This window comes from Lithobates pipiens, unplaced genomic scaffold (assembly GCF_037356315.1).
Source record: "Lithobates pipiens isolate NorthernLeopardFrog02 unplaced genomic scaffold, aLitPip1_a1.2 Scaffold_22, whole genome shotgun sequence".
NCBI lineage: Eukaryota > Metazoa > Chordata > Amphibia > Anura > Ranidae > Lithobates > Lithobates pipiens.
The window spans coordinates 78,764,868-78,770,867 of NW_027507784.1; the positions used below are offsets into that span (position 1 = coordinate 78,764,868).

Genomic DNA, 6,000 nt, shown 5'->3' on the forward strand with positions numbered 1-6,000 from the left:
CTTCAAAGCCAGTGAGCGGAGCTGAAATCAGGAACAGCTGCATTGTAATGATGCCTGATGGCGTTCTGCAACTGCAAACCCCAGATGGCTCTGGGTTTTTAGGGACTGAGGAACTACAAGTGTAAGAAGTGCAAGCCAACATTGAGAATCGCTGGATTATTTTAGGGAATGAGGAACTACAAGTTCAAATGGTGCGAGCCAACGTGGAGAACCACTGGATTTTAAGGGACTAAAGAACTACAAGTTCAAGCAATGGAAATCAACATGGATAACTGATGGATTTTTAGGACCTGAGGAACTACAAGTGCAAGCAGTGCAAGCCAATAGGAAGAATTGCTGGATGTTTTAGGGAATTAGGAACAACTGCAAGATCCAATATTGTAGCATGAGTCAACATGAAGAACCACTAGATTTTTAGGGACTGAGCAGTGCAAGCCAACATGGAGGATCACCTGATTTTTCAGGGACTGAGGAACTTCAAGTCCAAGCAGTGGAAGCCAACATAGAAGATCACCTGATTTTTAGGGACTGAGGAACTACAAGTCCAAGCAGTGCAAGCCAACATGGTGGATCACCTGATTTTCAGGGACTGAGGAACTGCAAGTCCAAGCAGTGAGAACCGGCATGGAGAACCACTGGATGTTTAAGGACAGAGGAGCTACAAGTCCAAGCAGTGGGAACCAACATGGATAATTGCTGGATTTTTAGGGACTGAGAAACTACAAATCCAAGCAGTGCAAGCCAACATGGAGGATCACCTGATTTTTCAGGGACCGAGGAACTACAAGTCCAAGCAGTGAAAACCAGCATGGAGAACCACTGGATGTTTAAGGACAGAGGAGCTACAAGTCCAAGCAGTGGGAACCAACATGGATAATTGCTGGATTTTTAGGGGCTAAGGAACTACAAGTCCAAGCAGTGCAAGCCAACATGTAGAACTGCTGGATTTTTAGGGACTGAGGAACTACAAGTCTAAGCAGTGGTAACCAACACGGATAATTGCTGGATTTTTAGGGACTGATGAACTACAAGTCCAAGCAGTGCAAGCCAAAATATAGAACTGCTGGATTTTTAGGCACTGAGGAACTACAAGTCAAAGGGGAACTAACATGGAAAATCACAGAATTTTTCGGGTCTGAGGAACTACAAGTCTAAGCAGTTGGAGCCAACATGGAGGAACACCTGATTTTCAGGGACTGAGACACTACAAGTCCAAACCGTGGGAACCAACATGGATAATTGCTGGATTTTTAGGGTCTGGGGAACTACAAGTCCAAGCAGTGCAAGCCAACATAAAGAACTGCTGGAATTTTAGGGACTGAGAAACTACAAGTCCAAGCATTGGGAAAAAAACATGGATCATCACTGGATTTTTAGGGACCAAGGAACTACAAGTCCCAAAACAGCCTTTAAGGTTCCAAGGCACCATAAACCGCAGCATGTTATTTTAGAACTTCAAGTCTCAAGATGGTTTAACAATTGGTAAAATGACTTCAGGTCTCAGCAGGTCATTGCAAAACTAGAAGTCCTAGGATATCCTGTAGGTTGCCAATCCACCACAAGTCACAGCAGTCCTTGTATGCCAATGTAGAAGTACAGGTCCCAACCATTTAGGTTGCAAAATAACTACAAGTGCCAGCATTCCTCTGCTTACAATTCCCCAGTATTTTGATCTTTTGATGGGCAGTTGCCAATCATTCCTTATTTCCAGGGACTGAAAGGCTTTGACCCACATTGTCCCTGAAAAAGTCAACGTTTTTCTTACCTATATTAGCTGCCAAGGCATCCTGGGACTTGTAGTCCCCCAAGCCAGCAATGCACCATATGGCTTGCCCCTCCAAGGCAGCTTGGGATTCACTGTTCTCCAGAAACTGACAAGGCGTTTAATATCTAGTGCAATTATCCATTAAGGGTCTGAAGTCTGCTGGGGTTTGTAGTCCTTCCAACCAGCAATAATACCTTTAGGCTTGCATGGCCCTCCAACTGCAAAGACATCCTGGGACCAAAGAAACTGACTGGGGCATTTGATTTCTTGTGCCAGCATTCACTATGGTGTTAAAGACTGCTAGGACTACTAGTGCCTCCGCCCAGCAATGCACACTATGGCTTGCATCCCATCCAGCCACTCAGGCATCCTGGGACTTGTGGTTCTACAGAACCGACCATGGCATGTCATGTCTACTACAATAATTCACCCAGAGGATTGAGCCAGCAGTGTTCCCTATGGCTTGGTCCTCTAAGGCATCCAGGGACTTATGGTTGTACAGAACCTAACAGGGCATGTCAAATCTGGTACAATCACTCATACAGAGGCTAACGTCTGCTGGGTCTTGTAGTCCCTCCGGCCAGCAGTGCACCCTGTGGCTTGCCCCTCCAAGCCATCCTGGGTTGTATAGTTCTACAGAGCCTGATATGGAATGTCATATCTACTCCAATTATTCATCCAGAGGCTGATGTCTGCTGGGACTGGTAGTCCCTCCAACCAGAAATACCCTTAGAGGCCTGCACTTCCCTCCAGCCACAAAGGCATGCTGAGACTTATGGTTCTCCAGATATCTATATGAAGCACAATCACTCATCCAGGAGCTCACATCTGCTGGGACTTGTAGTTTCTCCAGCTAGAAGTGTACCTTGTGGCTTACACCTCTATTGCTGCATACACACAAACGTTTTTTTTCATCAGAATAAACTCTGACGGTTTTTCTGACGGGGTTCCGCTGAAACTGACTTTCCTACACACGATCACACCAAAGTCTGATCCTTTAGAACGCGGTGATGTAAAACACATACGACAGGACTAGAAAAAGGACGTTCAGTAGCCAATAGCTGCCCTTGTGTCTTATTTGGTCCGTCGGACCAGCATACAGACGAACGGTTTTCCTGATAGAAATTGATTCAGTCGGAAAGATTTAAAACATGTTCTATTTCTAGGTCCGTCAGAATTTTCTGAAAAAAAAAAAAAAAAAAGTCGGCTGAAGCCCCCACACGATCGGAATATCCGATGAAATTATTCCGTCTGACTTTTTCTGCCGGAAAGTCCGACCGTGTGTACACGGCATTAGGAATCCTGAGACTTATGGTTCTACGGGACCTGACATAGAATGTCATATCTACTCCAATCATTCATCCAGGGGCTGGAGGCTGCTGAGACTGGTAGTCCCTCCAACCATCAATGGCCTTAGAGGCTTGCACTTTCCTCCAGCCGCAAAGGCATGCTTGTACTTATGGCTCTCCAGATGTCTATATCTAGCACAATAATCTGCTGGGACTTGTAGTCTCTGCAGACAGCAGTGCACCCTGTGGCTTGCACCTCTAAGAAATCCTGGGACTTATGGTTCTACAGAACCTGACAAGGCATGCTGTATCTAAAAAAATAATTTACCCAGAGGCTTGAGTCTGCTGGGACTGATAGTTCCTCCAACAGACAATGCTCTTAGGGGTTTGCACTTTCCTCCAACCGCAAAGACATCCTTGGACTTATGGTTCTCCAGAACTTGAGAGCGCATGCCATATCTAGCAAAATCACTCATCCAGGGGCTGACACCTGCTGGGTCTTGTATTCTAAGTGGCCAATATGCCTTGTGGTTTACCCTTCCAAGGTATCCTGGGACTTATGGTTCTACAGAACCAGAGAGAGCATACCATATCTAGCAAAATCATTTAACCAGGGGCTGACATCTGCTAGGTCTCTTATTCCCAATGGCCAGTGGTGGGCCCTGTGGCTTGCCCTTCCAAGGCATCCTGGGACTTATGGTTCTACAGAACCTGACACGGCATGTCTGTCTGCTGGGACTGGTAGTTCCTCCAGCAGCTAATGCTTTTAGAGACTTGCACTTCCCTCCAACTGCAAAGGCATCCTGGGACTTATGGTTCCACTGCACTAGAAAGAAAATTCCATATCTAGCAAAATCACTCATCCAGGGGCTGACGCCTGCTGGGTCTTGTATTCCCAATGGCCAGCGGTGGGCCCTGTGGCTTGCCCCTCCAAGGCATCTTGGGACTTATGGTTCTACAATACCTGACACTGCATATCATATCTACTCCAAACATTCATCAGGAGGCAAGAGGCTGATGTCTGCTGGGACTGGTAGTTCCTCCAACAGGTAATTCTTTTCGAGACTTGCACTTCCCTCCAGCTGAAAAGGCATCCTGGGACTTATGGTTCTACAGAACTAGAGAGAACGTGCCATAGCTAGCAAAATCACTCACCCAGGGGCTGACGCTTCCTGGGTCTTGTATTCTCAACGGCCAGCGGTGTGCCCTGTGGTTTGCCCCTCCAAGGCATTCTGGAACTTATGGTTCTACAGAACCTGAAAAGGCATATCATATCTACTCCAATCGTTCATTAAGGGCCGATATCTGCTGGGGCCGGTAGTCCCTCTGTGTTGCAGTGCAATCTGTGGCTTGCTGTCAAAGCATCCTGGAACTTGTAGTTCCCCAGGACCTGACTTTGTCAGTGTACAACACCTCCAGCTTAGTAAGTATCAATGCGCTCCAAGCATATTCCATACCCAGAGCAAAGTGCGATACAGGCGGAGTGCAGTAACCCCCAGCAACCAATCAGATGAACGCCGAAAAACCCAACTGACAGCACTTTGCGCCTTTCTCTGCATGATTAAATCTAATGATGGTAAGAAGACCCCCTAAGGACTGAACAGAGTCACAAGTCACTTACCTTTAATCAAAGACCTGATGCTGATGAAAAGAACTGAACATCTTGCAGAAGGCGAGCGAGACGCAGAGACGGAGGCTCAGAAAGTCAGCAAAGTCCCCGGCTTCTATGGAGAAGGAATCTGAGGGATGGCTGGCTGCAGATGTGAGCGTATCCTCATGGTTGGATGGTGTCAGGAGCCATTCCTACAGGGAAGAAGAATAATCCAGCTTTAGCGGAGAGAAGAGCGCAGAGCACACAGCGCAGAGCACACAGCACACAGCACAAGCTCTGCTACACTGAATCTCAGCATCCCAGCCTGGTCCTCACTATCTGCAAGACACACCTCCCAGCTATGATGCCATCCATCTCCTGCCAAACCAACGTGCAGCATAATCAATGCATGGAATCTACACCGAGGACGCAGCCAGGAGCTCCCTATGGGCACCTGTGGGCCAATGCCTGGGAGGGGGGAAAATGGGCTCAGAGGGGATGATTTTCTAAAGGAGTGGAGCATGCTCACCCTCTAAGTGATTTTTCACTTATTTTAGGGAAGGAGGTGAAACAAAGAGGAAATGCACTTTGCAAATACTAGACAATCACGTGCAAAGGAAAAACGAAAAAGTTATTTAACTAAAAAACAAAAATGTTACATAGGTTATACAAATACAGTCAATTTTATTCAACCAAAAAAAAAATAATAGAAAACATCCGTATACACAATCCCACACCCACAGCCTATCCAGAGGAAGAAAAAAAAAAAAATTTAATTTATGGCAGTTTACTAATCCTTAAAGGGTAACTCCACTTTTGTGGGGGGGAACAGCAAGTAAAGAAAAAATAAATTAGAGTATACAATTGTGACACAAGTCATATTGTAATTGAATGTTATTAATAATTACCTTTCCTTTTCAACATCCCTCCCAACATTTTGAGATGGGAATGAGGGACATCTAGGCATAGGACACGCCCCCTGCCACACCCACTTAAAGGAGAATTTAAAATAAGTTTAATTAAATCCACAAGGATTTATATCAGCTTTTAAAATTTATAAATGCAGCAATTTAGAAATCAGATGAAAGGTTTAGCGCTGGAAAACACTCTTTGAAAGGTACAAAGTGTATTTTATATACAACTACATAGATCAGACCAAAATGAGGGACAAATGAGGAGGAATGAGGGACAGAGGGACATTGCTCCAAATCAGGGACAGTTGGGAACTATGTTTTCAATCTGAAGCTCTGTAATTTTCATTAACCGCTTAAGCCCTGGACCATTTTGCTGGTCAAAGACCAGAGCACTTTTTGCAATTCGGCACTGCGTCGCTTTAACTGACAATTGCACAGTCG

General features: G+C 45.6%; 1 protein-coding gene across 2 annotated transcripts in view; it reads right to left on the bottom strand.

Moving 5' to 3' along the window:
• The window catches only part of THSD7B (thrombospondin type 1 domain containing 7B), an 820,891-nt gene extending 815,922 nt beyond the window's left edge, over positions 1-4,969 (bottom strand). For both annotated transcript variants that reach the window (XM_077447767.1, XM_077447766.1), the window contains exon 1: positions 4,676-4,969. The gene's annotated coding sequence lies outside the window, so the exon portion shown is untranslated. The remainder of the gene's footprint in view (positions 1-4,675) is intronic.
• Positions 4,970-6,000: the final 1,031 nt, after the last annotated feature.